The sequence below is a fragment of the Haplochromis burtoni genome, unplaced genomic scaffold (assembly GCF_018398535.1).
Source record: "Haplochromis burtoni strain Fernald_Lab_line unplaced genomic scaffold, NCSU_Asbu1 Contig_158, whole genome shotgun sequence".
Classification (NCBI taxonomy): Eukaryota; Metazoa; Chordata; class Actinopteri; order Cichliformes; family Cichlidae; genus Haplochromis; species Haplochromis burtoni.
In genome coordinates this window covers 1000066-1015969 of record NW_024582519.1, presented here as the reverse complement: position 1 = coordinate 1015969, position 15904 = coordinate 1000066, and the positions used below count along the sequence as shown (strand labels likewise).

The following is a 15904-nucleotide window of genomic DNA, read 5'->3' as shown; positions in this document are numbered from 1 at the left end:
CGGCAAAAGTGACCCGAAATAGGCACTCTGGTGGAGTTACTTTGTGTGTGTGTTTATAAGTAGTTTTAAACCTTGTGGTCCACAAAACAGCATAAGAGTAAAAGAGTAAAAGAACTGACTGCGTTACAGCACCCGCTGCTTGTTGAGAGGTCTTTTTTAGCGACTTTTTTTAGAAAAAAAGTCACTAAGGGGTCTGAAAACTCGCTAAATATAGCGACAAAGTCGCTAAGTTGGCAACACTGGTCCTCAGGAGGATGCAGCCCATGAATTTGGACACGACCCATAAATAAAGAAAGTGGCAGGGTTGCTTTCTAATTACTGATAGATTTCAGGTGCTGTCATGACTTTCTACACCTTGTTGCACCTCCCTTTCTGTTGTGTGCAATACTTCCCTGTGTCATTCTTCATTATTACACATAACTTAATTTATGGACATCTATGATTTCATTTCTTCGCATGTATGGATTGGATGGGTTGTTAATTACATATGGTGAGAATTTAATGTCAATTGCACCTTTAAAAATATATTTACTTAGAAAATTGGTGATTTGTTGAATACTTATTTTAACCGTTGAGTCTTTATTACTGGCCAGTTGCATGGAAACTAATTCTCCTGTTTGAGGGGGACAAGACGAGCCTTGCTTATGGGGATGCTCCATAAATTATACAAAACTCCTATTTCCGTTGTGTTTTGTGTGCTTTTTGCGTTTTCTTTTTTGCAGGTGTTTTCTTTTTGCAGCGTTTTTCTTTTTGCAGCATTTTTCTTTTTGCAGCATTTTTCTTTTTGCAGCGTTTTTCTTTTTGCAGCATTTTTCTTTTTGCAGCGTTTTTTGTTTTTGCAGCTTTTTCTAGTTTGCAGTGGTTTTTATTTGACGTTTCTCGTTTTTTTGCAGACCATTTTTCTTTTTGCAGCTTTTGCGTTTTTGCAGCATTTTTTTTTTTGCAGGTTTTCTTTTTGCAGCATTTTTCTTTTTGCAGCGTTTCTTTTGCACGTTTTTCTTTATTGCAGTGCAGCATTTTTCTTTTTGCAGCGTTTTTCTTTTTGCAGCGTTTTTCTTGAAGTTGCAGTGCAGCATTTTTCTTTTTGCAGCCTTTTTCTTTTTACAGCATTTTTCTTGAAGTTGCAGTGCAGCATTTTTCTTTTTGCAAGTGTTTTCTAAAGTTGCAGTCCGTTTGGCCTCTCAGGGCCACCGTATGTAAAAGCATAGCAGCTTTACGATTGCCAACAGTGAGGGATAAATCGTCCCTGATCCTAAAAAAAAGAAGAAGAAAAAACTCATAAAGTTAAAAGACCAAGTCATTTTTTTATTGACATCAGAGTACTCGCTCTGCCATGTTAGGTTAATGCTACACATGTCTCACATGACATCTGCAAAGCTCTACAGACATGCTGTGTGTAGCAAAACCTGTCACAGCGGAGAGAAGTGTTAAAAAACGTTTGAAGCTCTTTCCAAAGCCTGAGCCTCTGAAGCGCCTTCTCACACTGATCATATCATTTTTATTGTCTCGCAATACTTCAAGCTCCTGTTTAGCTTACTATATTTAGAAAGGCACGACATAATTACTTTGTTTTCCCACATCGTTCCCCCCACTGTGTTGATGTACACTTCAATAAAGTGACTGAGCATGCCAATGAATATTTACAATTGTTGGAAATTAAGTGTACTCGGGGTTTTATTGTTGGGGTGCATGCAGTCATTCGTGAAAACTGTTGTTGGAATAGTGCACGCTCATTAAAAGCAACCAACTAAATCTAAGCAGGGAAGCTAATTACTTTTAAAAACTGCTGAGCAGATGTCTGGTGCTGTTGCCACAAAGAGACGCCCCTTCTTTTCAAGGTAAAAACTTAGTGGAGACAAAATTTATTGGTATTTAATGCCCTTCAAATGCAGCAGATTTAAATGTTTTAGTCATTTTAGATGTATAAATGACAGTGCCATTAGGGTGTCTGAGCTGCCAGAGTCATACAGTACTATCTTCAGTGACAAGAAGAATTAGTCCTGCAACAGATGGGGTGGCCTAATTCTAAAGCCTAATCTAAAAGATCATGGAGTCATGGAATTACTTTAAGAGACAGACACAAGTGAGACAGCCTAAACCTAAAGAATAACTCTGGAACGTTCTACCGTTCAAGCAGTCCACCTTAAGAAGCACACCCAGGAGAATTTATACTGTTTAGCAGAGAAATTGCAGTCACATCAAACACTGGTTTAAGTTTAGAACTTTACTGTACTTTTTGTGAACCTGGTAAACTACTTACAGTACTTGACATTTAAAAATGTTTTTAAATTTGCACATAATGCATATGCCTATACTGCCACTAAGTACTTTATTAGGTAGGAAGGTCCAACTAGTACTGTATTGGACTTTCAGAACTGCTTTAGTTTTCTGTAGCATAGATTCAACAGGGTCATTTAAACATTTTGGTCCATATTGAAATGACAGCATCACACAGTTGCTGCATTTGTCAGCTGAATATCCATGATGCATAGCTCCTGGATTAAGATCTGTTGACTGGAGACCATTTGAATACAGTGAATTCACTGTTGTGTTCAGGAAGCTAGTTTGACATGGTTTGAGATTGTAGTAATAAAGAGATGGACAACTGTTGATACAAGGCAGGATGAATCTTGACCAATTTTGGTGAATCTTAACCTCATTTTGCTGTTCTTAGCTGTAAGGAGTGCCACCTGGTGTGGTCTAAGATGTTCTTCTGCATACTTTGCTTGCAAAGAGTGATTATTTGAGCTTCCTCTCGACTCGAAGCCATCGGGCCATTCTCCTCTGACGTCAGCAAGGCATTTTTGAGAACTGCCCCTCCCTGGATATTTTCTCTTTTTCAGACAGTTCTCTGCAAAACCTAGAGATGGGAAAGTGTGGAAAAATCCCGCTAAATTAGCAGTTTGTGAAGTACTCAGACTAGTCCATCTGGCACCAACAACCATGCCACATTCAAACTCACTTAAGTCACCTTCCTTCTCCATTCTCTATGTACTTCTGATTTAGCTCTCAGCATAAAAACTGAAAAAGGTACATAACTTATATATAGATCATATTCACACAACCTGGCATTTTCTAGTTTCCGGGGAATAGGCTTCACGTAAATTTGTTTTAGAATGAAAGCAGCTGTATAAAATAAATAAGGAAGGTGGAAATAAACTGTTTACCCATAACTCTCTTAACTCTTTCAGATGTTGAGATAATGTGGACATGTGCTATATACAATATTACTACTATATATGCGCCTCATAGTACATCCTTCCTGCACGCGGGTGGAATTTGGATAAATGGGCTGTGACAAATTGCCTTATCAAGCCCAAAATAATCACTTGATTCTGAAATGCACCCTTCCACGAAACCTCCTCGTTGTCATAACCTCTCCCAAACCTTCCCCCGAATAATCCTACTCCAATCTCCTCAAGGTGGGATTTGTCTGGATCAGTTTCATAATGCATTATTCATTTGAGAATTTAATCAAATATCTCCCTCACAATCAGCCCATGCCTTGTAAACCCGCCCCCACCCCCACCCCACACCGTATCCTCTTTCTACTCATTTTATTGGTGATTGTTAGTGTCACCTGCAATAGCAGATTATCAGACAAATAAATTACTGGGTCACAGGTGAATTAGATGCTTGGCTGGCTGTATTTTTTCTTCTTCTTCTTCTCCAAGAAAAGTAGCTTATTGTAATTTAGCTTTTTTTTTTTTTTCTCGAGAAAATCCCTTCCTGCCTGCCTTCCCGTGGGTTCCTGCAGCGTAATGGTTTCCTTTAAGAGAGACACTGGTGGAAAGTGCTGATGCTTGTAGCCTGTGTGTGCGTGTGTGTCTGTGTGTGTAAAGGCTGCTATTTTCCACGGCTAACTGAGCCACTGATGAGCTTGCCAGCCAGGCCAGAGTTGTGTACACTGCGTGAGTAAGCCTCTGGCCAAGCAGTCTTTGTAATCTCGTGTGTGGGTGTCAACATACTGTGTACTCATGCTGGGTGGGTGCAATTAAAACCAAGCTCAATTGAGATGGATTCTGTGATGCTGCAGCGTTTTACGGCAGCAGTTCATAAGTTTCCCCACCAGTTCAAACACTGCGGTGTGTAAAGTATACAGTTTCTCGTACAGCAGCTTGCCTTTAAAATTTGTTGATGGCATTTTGCTTTTCTCCACCTTCCCTCACCCAAGAGGACTGAAGAGTAAATGAGTGCGGGGCAGGGCGGCTCTTGTCCCCGCTTTGCTGTTTTGCTCCGTTTGCACCGATGGAATTATATGATAATCAGAAATAAGCCAACGCTGCTTCCCCGCCGCACACCAAAAGAGGGTGGGAAGACATTAAAAAAGCTTTTTCCCCCCCTCCCCAGGAAATACAAACATATTTGTTTTGATCTTATCGCTCCCTTCCTCTCTCACTCTCTCTCTCTTTTTTCTTTTTAAAGAACTTAATGCGCTATTCATGAGTGTGCACAACAATAAAAGCACTTTCTGAATCTATTCATCTCAGAGCCACCATGGACAAATTTTGCTTTCACATATTTAGTTCAAAAGGGGTTTTTTTGTTTTTTGTGGTATTGTTCCACATCAGCTGGCAAATGTGTCATTTAGGCAACTAATGTGACTTTGGTGTGCTGAGAAACAAAAATAGCTAGCGGCACTTCTCCCACTCTTTTTCTGCAGCTCGTTGTTTACTAAGGCAAGGTGGAGCGAGTCATCTGTGGCTTGCGTGTCGACTCATTTTTACGTTATCCCACCGGAAAAGAAGCGGCGGGAAAGCTTCTTCTGAAACTCCTACTCAGCTAGAGCGGATCCCCTCTTTCACCCCCTCGCTGAGACACGCAAACAGACACTTGACACTTGTTAGTGCAAGTTTTTTTTTTTTTTGAGCCTGTTGTTACCATGTCAATGGGTGCTTTAAATTCAGTGTGAAATACAGTCATTACAGTCAAAGTTTTTTAGGTGCAATATGCAACTTTCACACTTGCGTGCACAGCCGCACATTGGTGCATACTGCGCATCACACGCTTTGCTAAACACTTTGAGTCATTTGATTGCATGTGAGTTCTCTGTGTAACTTTGTACAATGTAAAATGTTACATTTAGTGGTATCTGGTCAAAGGAAATTTACTTCTTTGGTTTACAGTCAAACATATTTTCCTTGATGATTAATAATTTGAATAAATAAACCTTTTAATTTATATATTTCAGCTGCATTTTACTCAGAATCACAGCTCCATGCTTACGAGGGAAAAGAATCATTTTTGCGTGCATCCCGTGAACGTGGAGACTAATATGAAATCCACCACTCTATTCTAAAAAGTTTTGCACACAAAACCTTCCACCCACACAGCTGCTCCAACAAGCAACACATTTCGGTTTAATCCAGTGAGTTGTGCTTGAATCACACTCGCTAAGGGATGAACGCTCCCAGGTACAGAGTGCATGCTGTAGCCTCGGGGTAAGCCTCACTATTCAAACATGTATGTACAGTGAGGATGCGCTGAGCCCCGGACTCGGCTGCATAGTGAAGTCATTGAGGAGTAGACTCTCTAGATCTTATGAGGCATCAATCTCTGTCTTTCTGCCTGTCTAGGCTGTTAACCACCTCTGGGCTGCACCATTGATCTCTGTAATTGTCTCCCACTCTTCAAAGGGAGCTAAGAGTTGGTTTGATCCGAGCTGTTTACTTTCACAGCCACTATAGCTATGCTCTCTAAAGAAGTGAGCTATCAACCACTTCAGGCATGAGCTAGCATATTATAGCACCATTATTGTGTGTCTGAGCATGTGAGTGATTGTGCAAGAAAAAAAAAAAGAAAAGCAAGCCAATGTGAGAGAGAACCCGGCACAGCCTGTAGCCTCGGGGTGAGCTAGCAGCTTCTTGCTGTTACGTAAGGGCAAGAAATTGCAAGCAGGATATTCCCTGTGTTCTAACCACGGGGATCTAACGAAATTAGTGCAAGGAACCGGATGCTGGATTGTGCACAAAATTATAGGCTGCATTCAGTCATTGTTTGTCTGCTTTCTTGATATTGAGTACTGAAAGCTTCATACTAATGCCTCCACCAAGATGACAGCAAAGTGACAAGTGTTATATGTAGCATCGCAAGATGTTTTGGGTGTGATAAAAAGATAACAGCGTGTCCCTTCTGAACCTTGCAAAGCAAATTTTTTTGTGCTATATTTGTGGGCCTCAGCTTGAACTGCAGAGTCAGAATAGAGGAAGTTCTTACCCACCAGCTTTAGCAGATAAGAGCTTTGCAATAAGCAGCTGATATTTAACGTTTGCATGCTGTAACCGTTTGATCACATGGATCTGCCTCTGCTCACAGAGCCAAAAGCAGTGTATTAAAAAATAACCCGATCAAAAAGAGACTGGCGTGATGTGCTGTAATTTCAATGTAGTACTTAAGTCCAAGGATGGGGATTTGGATGAGGCAGTACAGTCTGTAGACCTGCTACCAAGTCATGTTTACAGACTGTGAGTGAAGGGAGCCTTGATTTTTATCACCTAGTCTGCAGTGGGGTTAGCTATTAAAGTTTATGAAGCAAAGCCGAGAGCGTGGGGGGGAAAGCACCGGTGGTATGCTTCCAGCGTACCAAGGGCATGATGCAGTTTCTTTCTTTTTCTTTCTTCAACGTGGAGCTTTTACCAGTGAAACAGCTGTACATGGGAATCAGCATTTGCAGTTTAGTACAGAAACACATGCAGGCTTAGCACCAAAACACTGCTTCTGGAAAACGTGTTAGCAGATAGTTTGGCTGGACACTAAAAGGAACCCAGTGAAGTAAGAAGGAGCAGAAAGAAAGGCAGAGAGAAGTGAAACGCTAGAGCTAGAGCATCACGAAGGGATTCATGTTTGGAGGCAAGCATTGACAAGTTGAAGAATGTGTGAGCAGGTATGAATGTTGAGTGTGTGTTGCTTTTGTTACGGAGAATCACAGACTCTCGGGAAGCTTAAACTGTTTTGTGAGGAAGAGAGATATTAAGCTGTCCGCTCCTGTGTAGTATTTATCATACAAGGCTCTATAGATCGCCGTGTATTACAGAAACCGCAGGAGACAGAATGCTAAAGGGAGCTTCCCTTGGAGGAAACCACTGTCTCGCAGCAGCCGACTTGTGAGTATTTACCTCTCAGGTTGAAAAGACAAGCTTCCTTTGAGTGCTCGTCAAAGTGCAAAAATGCCTTGCTGGATTCTTTAGGTTTAAGAAAAGCAGGAAGTATCTCATTTTAAATGCTTATGAGAATTGCTGTCACTATATTAAACATGTGTATTATTCTGGAAATACATGTTCTGACAGAAAGCTTTATTTACTTCTCACTTCTTCAGGTGACAGTGTTGAGATGTAACGTGTGATTTTTGTTGAAATGTCACTGGTATAACACAGGAATCTGATCGAAAAGCAACTCTCACATGTGTTCTGTTCTGGTATACTGCAAATATAGATCCAGCACAAAGAGCACATGTGAGAGTGGTAAAATCATTCATTGGGGAAGCTCCAGCCTTCTAAAATATGGATACTTGATATTCTGTGCCACATTATCAAAGCCTGCATAATAGGCTGAGATAATGATTGAGTTTGTTTGTCATTGCAGCCCATTTCAGCACAGTGATCTGTGCCCCTCAAACATTTGGCTAATTAAACTAACAAATGCATTTAGTACTGACATAAGTGTATGGCTAAAACTTCAATTTTAATAATGCTCAGATATTAAGATATTGATTCAGTTCTTAATCACCACGCGTGGTAATGTGTGCTTGTAGTACACTAAATGATTTTGTTTAAGAATTGACTTTCCTTAAGCCTGTGCTATAATGGCAATTTACAATCATCTGACTCTGGAGATAGATAAGAATTATCAGTGAATTATGGAAGCACAGGAGTGAAGTCATGGAAAGCTATGCCAATTAAGAGCCCACTTCCACAATTTTCCACTCAATAATCTATACAACTATAGTTAACAAGGATTAAAGTTTTGCTTTCTTTTATCAAAGCCAAACCCAGAAGGCATTCATCTCTCCTGTTTCATTTTCATGTTTGCACAACAAGGCAGGCTTGTGTTACAGTAGGTGCATTTGATGCCTTTGACAGATTTTCAGAAGTTATTCATAAAGCAGTCATAAATAGTAAAAAAATATTAATAAGGCACGTAATTGTGAGAGAAAAAACACCCTAGAGGAACACATAAAAGTGTTTTCTATCAAAGAACAAATCAGCAATATTTAATCCAGATAAGTCTGCTGAACACTTCTTAGAGCACGCACGCAACGCCTTAGGACTAGCGTAAGTAACAAAACAAGAAGTACACAGAAAGGAGCCTGCTGTAATATTCCAATACTGGCCAGACCATTAAAAATCATGTAATAACTGTATCAACTGCATCGTTTGAGGCCATTACATCAAAATGCATTAAATAAAGGCTTAAATAAGATAGAACTGATTGTAATAGAACCTACACTTGTTTTTCATGCCTTCAAGATATTAAACAGTTGCCATTTTAAAGCATTTCTCGTGTGAAAATTCACACTTCAAAAGCATCAATAGAGCTGAGTAACTCAAAAGACTCAGTATAAATAGACTTAAGAATCTTTATTCAAACATACATATTAATACACAGTAAAAAGATGGTATCTCTTCTTTAAAGGTTTTAAGGTTGTATACATATCAGGACATAATAAAAATACCAGGTCCTTTGGATGTTTGAAACTAAAGGTAAATACAACTTCAAGTGAACTGCAAAGCATGACATATTACACTGTGATTTTGTTTATATAACAAAAAACCAAAAAGATCCAATTGATTAATTGATCATTTCTTCTAAAAGCACAAATTTGGGCAGTTTGCTAGTTTGGAGCATTCAGATGTACCAAAAAGGAAAGACATTAGCAATGATCCTAGAGAAATAATTGTTGCTTCCCATCAACCTGGGAGAGGTTTTACAGTCAGGCCATTTCCAAACAATCTGATGTCCATCGCTCTATAATGGCAAAGATCATTGTCAAGTGGAAAACCTTCAAGGGGGATGTCAGTCTATCTGACATCTCACTAAATGCCTCCCAACGTGGAAATAGTTGGTGGAAAGGACTTTGCCCTTGGAGTCATTCAGTCGCCCATGAACTCTTCTGTATAGCAAAGTATTCAAGAATCAAATGTGGAGCCATCTGTCCGACAGCTAACACCTGGCTGAAACTGGGTCATGCAACAGGACAATGATCCAAGTGCAGCAGCAAACCTAACATAACAACAGAATGAGTGAAAAAGAAAAGAATTGAGGTTTTGCAATTACCCAATCAAAGATCAGAACCTTACATTTGACAGGAAATGATGTGGCAGGACATTGTATGAGCTGTGCATAAATATCCCCACAAACCACAATTAACTGAACTTTTAAAAAAAGACCGGCCCAGAAATCATCCACAACATTGTGAAATCCTGATGAAGGTAGAAGTGGTTCTACTAGCTGGTTAATCACGGGGTGTCCTTAGTTTATTTTAACATGCTGCTTCTGCATTTTCTCTCAGTTTTTGTTTAATAAATAATGAATGTGTTGTCATTCTGGTTGTTATTTAAAAGATTTTTTGGGACTAGATGAATTTGTGCTATGTCCCAATGAAAAAAGACCACAGAATTAACACTGTGTACCTACTTTCCACCATCGCTGCATATAAGACCCCCGCTGACGAAAATCAAATTTTAAAACATCCACATCAATGAATCAATCAAAATTTATTTATATAGCACATTTTAAAGACCGAAGTACACCAAAGTGCTTTCCTGTAAAATCATGATACAGATAAAAAATCACAATATGAAATATAAATTACAGATATAAATAAAATAAATAAAATATAAAAGAATTGCATAATCTAAATGCAAAGCCAGTGGATGTTTCCACTCTGTATGCTAAACAGAGCAGTCATTACTTTAAACCACTCACATGTAAAGTAAATACTATTGACCATCTCATTAGAATGCAGTGTTCCTGTGGGAAACACTGGGTGCCTGCCATCAATGTGTGCATTACTTTCACACTTAATATCCACAATTGCTGAAAACCAAACACCTTCTCCATGGGAATGGCACACCCTAATGCCTCATACCATCCAGATTCCCATCTAATTAAGCGTTCACTGGATGTGCCAGGACAAGCTGGGAAGGACCCAACCCTCAACCTTCAGAACCTAAAGGAATCGCAGCACCCTGTGCCAGACACCACTCTCCATCCACACAGGTTACCTCAGAGCTGATTTTGCACCATGAGGCAGAAAACTTGTCAGAGCTCTAAACTGGAGATAGGTTTCCTCTGACGTTATCAACACATGATTAGCTGCGAGATAGCACAGGCCTCATATAAAAGGAGATTTACTGACTTCTAGGCAACCATCTGCAATCCTGTCTCCTCCTTGGTCAGTGCACTGTAAGTATCCAGTTTTTTTGTTTTTTATAGTGTTTGTGCAGAGTGGGCTCAAGGTGAATGGTTGGCAGGCTGCTAGAGGCGGTGATTAATTTTCATATCAATAAATCTGTGGGTAATAAAGAAGGTAAAATTGTAGAGTCATTCATAAGCTATTTTAGGGGATGGAGGGATTCTTCTCAAAATAAAAAATGAACTTCTAAATATGTCACCTTAATCAGTGCCAAAAGCTTTAATTCAAACCAGTACATGGGCGGCGTTGGTGCAGGATAGTTGTCTTTCTGTGTAGAAGTATTGCAATAAAGAAAGAGATGGGAGGGGTAAAAAAAAAGTGTGTGTGAGGGGGCAGATCAAAACAGATCAAAAGAAGAGGAATGAGGTCAAGGTAGACACTATGAAAGAATAGGTCGGGGAAGAATGCAAGGACAATATCGACTGTAGACAGCTAAGAATGAGAACACGGGCTCACCCGGGGAAAACACAACCCAGTGCTTTTGTCTGTGCTCATCCGGCTTTGGGGTGACTGCTTGCTTGAGATCCCTCGTTGCCGTCTGTTCGAAGACTTCAGCTGCCAGTGGCATTTGCTCTATCGTCTTTGCCCAGGCTAACACATTGACTGCCTCCAGAATTATGCAAGGTCACTGAACGTGTGTTTAATGTGCTGGTTGGGGGGTAAAAGTGATTAAAATTAGCGTAAATAAAGGAGCACTTTTTCTTTAGGCTTTTCATTTTTCATTTCACTGCCAAGAGCTTCAAATATTTTAACTGCAGTACTGTAGGTAGCTTGCGAGTCAAATCCCCGCTACTCTCAGCGTGCTTTCCAGGAACTCACAGTTATGATCCGCAATATGTCAAACATTTCAAGCTTCAAAGTACGGCATTAAACACGCTCCGTTGCCGTTTGCTTGAGACATATTTTGAACAAGCTTTGGATATAGGATTCTCCATGCATGCAGTTACCCCCCAAAACCGCCTCTGGTTCTCTGAGATTCAAACTAATTCCTATTCTGTGCTGAAATTTAAAATGGGAATACACTGAAGAAAGGCCACAAAAGACATCAGTAATCACTGACAAAAAAAAATAGCAACCAGCTAGAAATGCGCAAATGGATTTGGCAGGAGCTCTTGTGTGCATAAATTCTTTTTGCAGAGTCAGAGTAAGCAGTTTGTTAGCAGTCTGGGAAGGATCTCGGATAATCTTTTGGCAGGTATGAGTCCATGCATCAGTCTCTGGTTTCCACTTGCCATCACGGGTCATCAATCCTCATGGCTTTAAAGGCAGAGAGACTTTTTAAAATCCAGTGTTTCTGCCTAGCATTTCCTTATTTCACACCCGGCCAGTTAAAAGGTTAATTCCTAATCGCCATGGCCTCCGGTGTTCACTGCATTTGCACCAAGCGATGTGTACTAAAAAATAACAGGTGTTTTGGTGGGTGGGTGAGTGTGTGCATGAAGTGTTTCAGTATGCGTGCGTGTCTTATTGTGTTGGCTTGTCTACCTGCCGTGGGTGATAAGGGCCAGTGTGGAGAATCGCCTTTTGTTCCAGAATTACTCATCCCTGTGTCAGCGTGGGAAATTTAAACCCCGCTTAATCTCCGTTTCAAACTCAGATGCTGGTTAGAGCCTGAGCTCGGTGTCGCGTGTTGTCGTTCACCATTGTCTCTGAGCTTCTAAATGCATTGATGTTTCTATCAATGCATACCCCCCCTTTCTCTCTCAGCGGCAGCTGCACGTGTCGGTAAATATTTGAGTAAAAAATTTAAAGAGAGTCCTCTCGTGTGATCCTCGAGCACGCCAGGGTTCGTTTTGAAGTGTTTATCTGTATGTAAACACACACCTACACGCGTACCTTCCACCGTGTGGTCGGAATTCGTGTTAATTCAAGCAGCCATAACAAGTGTCTCTTTTCCTGTTGGCCATCTGAGTCACAGGCTGCAACCGAAGTGTGACACACAAGTCTGTGTCTGTGCGCTCCCTCTTCCTCCCTCTCTCTCACTAGATATTTCCCCCTATATTACTCTATATCTCTCTCCCCTTTTCTGTGCTGCTATCTTGGTTTTCTACCCATTAATTGTCAGTCTTCCTTCCTTTCTGCCTCTTCCTCTTCTCTGTTCCACCCTCCTCCTCCTCCTTCCCCCTCTCTGTTTGTATGTGTCGACTCTCTGCCTCCCTCCCCTCCTGTCACTCCCTCCTCCACCTCTCTTTTTCTCGCTCTCTCTCGCTGGTCTCGCTTACCAAGCAGGGCACAGCAGCAACAGCAGTAGCGGCAGTAGCTCACTCTAGCCAGTTCTGAGACACAGCGGCGGCTGCAGCGTGCATGTCAATATGTGTGTGCGTGTGTGTGTGTCACGGTTTACATGTTTGTGTCAGCCAGTGTGCCTGCTGCTCTTTAAAGAGTGAATACAACGCATCCATGGAGTTACTCTAACGAAGGGACTGGAGGGACATATGTAAGAAGACCATCCTGGAGCTCATTAAGAGGAAGAAGGAAGACATAACATCACTTTTTTTTCCTCCCCCGTTTTCTCTCTTCTTTATTTCAGCCTCTGTTTTTCTGTCAGACTCTCCTCACTTCTATAGCTCTCCTTTCACTGTCTAACTTGGTGTGCTGCTGCAAGGATTCTGTCAAACACAACTGTAAGTGGACTTCATCGTGTGCGTGCGTGTGTTTATGTGCTGCATGTATTTGCTGTGTACCCTCACACTCCTTGTCAATTTTAACTTGCTGTAGCTGTAATTCGCGTCTGAGTGCACATATTTGCATGCCACGATAAAGTGCGTGTCGTGACATCTCTAATGACTTAATTAGGCCGATTTGCAGAGCCCACTTTGTAGTGAGGGAGAAGCGCGTCCATGTAAACATTACTGACCTCTGTGGTGCAGATCTGTTCATAATCACAAATGTTAATAATACTCCTGATGCGTAGTATTGTGCCAAACTGTCACTGCTGCCATTTATCTAAAATGTCACTTGTTGGTGTGGCATGTGAATGAATGCCCTCTCCTCCAGGTATTCTCTGCAGCTGGTGAGTGTGTGCGTGAGGGAGAGACAGACAGGGAGAGAAGGAATGATTGAGAGAGTCTTACTGGGTGCCTGTGTATGTGTGTGTGTGTGTGTGTGTGTGTCACTCTGTCACCCTGTCACCCAGGGCATGGAGAAAAATCAATAGATCTACAGCTTGAGTTGGGCCGTTTACCTCTGTCAAGTGATGAGCAGACACTGTGGCCTTCAAGGGTCCGCAGACAAGTGCTCGGGATGCTGTGCAGACCCGCAGTCCGTCAGCTCTGCGTGGTCCTTTCATTTTTCGTACATGATTGATCTTGTGTGCTTTTGAGAGCTCTATTTTGTTACTTAAACCTGACTCTTTCCTTTCTTTTTCTTTTTTTTCAAAAACTGGCGACAGAGACCATACGTCAAAAGTTTTTCTTTTACCTCCCCAACTGGCGCCACTATTAGAGCTAGCCAAGGGAATGAGTAAGAGCAGGTGAAAAGACTGATAGAAAGAAGACGGAGCCAGAGCATGCGGGATGGGAACAGAGGTAGACCGTCATAATCAATCCTCCATGATCCTGGAAGAGCATCATTTGTCTTCTTTTCTCACTCTACTCCTCCTCTTGCTCATCTTTCTCTCATTTTCGGTGGTATAGCTACTTTGATTTTGAGTAAGAACACCAGTCTCCAGAGCTTCATTACTTTTAAAGCCTTCATCGTGAGAGGCCATAAAAAGATTCTAAGGAATGGATTTGCCAGACATTTTGTACCGACTTGCGAGTAATGGCTATGGGGGAATATAATATTCCTCCACGGTGTGTAATGGCCTTCTGTGCCTTGTGCTCTGGGTTATCAGGGCAAACTGTGATTGGCTAAAATCCGTCAGTGCTGAAGAATATGACATTGTGCATGTTAAGCTGCGCCTGCTGGGGATCCTAGCTCTGTTTAATTCATAAGAACACACCACTATGCTGCATAAACTTGTAACTGAATGCGATGCTCGCGTTTGTGTGTCCAGGAGATTGGGGTTGTTTTTAAGCATTGCACTGACCTTGTGTTTTGGTATGTTCCCCTTTCTCTACTGTGTTTGCATTCATTTGTTTTCCATCTTGCGACTGGATAGGGCAGAAGAATGTGTCTGGGGCAGTGTGTTGCCTTAAGAATATGGGGATTTGTATGGGGTAGCAGGAAAATGCCGGGGAGGAAATGATTGAGAGAAAAGGTCACTAGACAGGATGCCCTTTTTTTTTTTTTTTTAATCTGATATAGGAAACTGCAGAGACCCAAAAGGGGAGGGAGAGAAAAAGCAGTGCAATGTTAGGAAAAATGATTAGAAGTGAAAGTGTAGCTAAAAGACCAAAGAAGTGCTATAAATTGTGTTAAGTCAAACATTAAGCTTTGCTTCTCATATATCAGCTGCGACTCCAGTCATGACTTAAATGTCCCATTTCCACAGGCTGACAGAGCATTGTTTGTGACCTTTTCTTTGTAGGTGGAGTGTAAAACTGTGTGGTGTTTTACTCTCCACCTCTACTTTCAATCACAAACAGTAGCGTCCAGCTGGGGCCTTTCTAAGTGGAGTTTGGATGTTCTCCTTATGCCTGGATGAGTTGTCTGTTGGCACTCCAGCTTCCTTCCACAGTCCAAAGACGTGCATGTTTGGCCTAACTGGTGATTCTAAATTGGTTATAGGTGTAAAATGGAGTGTGACTGTGATAGCCCTGTAGACCGTCGATCTATATACAACCTCTCACCCGAGGGCATCTAAAAACAGGACTGATGGACGGATAGATCATAAACTATATAAAAGATGGATGTATCCACCATGATGTCACTCAATGGTTTATGACGCTAATAGATAGTAGTGTTTGTCAATAGTAGGCTTTGTTAGCAAGTAGTATTCATAGACAGTATGGACACATTGCACAGAAATACAGTCTAATTGTTGCTAAGTAACGTACTATTAGAGCTGGGCGATAGAACGATAACGATATGTATCGCGATATAACTTTTACTCGATAGAGAAATTAAGCTATCGCGATAGACCATACTTCGCCAGCGTGAGGCACGCATACGCACACATGGCTATTTGTTTCAAGATGGCCAGTTTGCACTATACTCTAAAGTGTACGCGCTAATTGTTCTTAAGTACACACCACACACACAACCACACTACGTCACACTACCATATAAACTATCAGCCAAGTGAGACAAATGTATATAATATTTCAATTTACTAACTGTAAGCTATACGAAGGGGATAACACTAGGGAGAGACTCATAATATCGGCTGGAATAGAAGAATCAACAAGTGCCAATAATTGCACATCTCATAAGTTATTTGATGGCCTCTACTTTGTGATACACAATTGCACATTTCAAGTATTGAGGTCTATTGCACCATTGACTATTAACAAAAGTATTGCACAAAAGGTATTGCACAGTGAAGTGAAGAGGCACTACAGCTTAGTTGTTCCCCCCTCCTTTGTCCTCCTGTTTCCCCTCCCTCTC

General features: G+C 41.2%; 1 protein-coding gene across 8 annotated transcripts in view; it reads left to right on the top strand.

Moving 5' to 3' along the window:
- Window positions 1–15904, top strand: part of inpp4b (inositol polyphosphate-4-phosphatase type II B) — a 182288-nt gene that overhangs the window by 54209 nt on the left and 112175 nt on the right. The window contains exon 1 of one of the 8 annotated variants that reach the window (XM_014336828.2): window positions 6113–7103. The exons of 5 other annotated variants lie outside the window; for them this stretch is intronic. The gene's annotated coding sequence lies outside the window, so the exon portion shown is untranslated. Of the gene's footprint in view, window positions 1–6112; window positions 7104–9824; window positions 10405–12588; window positions 13039–15904 lie in introns of those variants that run through there. 2 more of the 8 variants (XM_042225038.1, XM_014336827.2) reach the window with 2 other exon arrangements.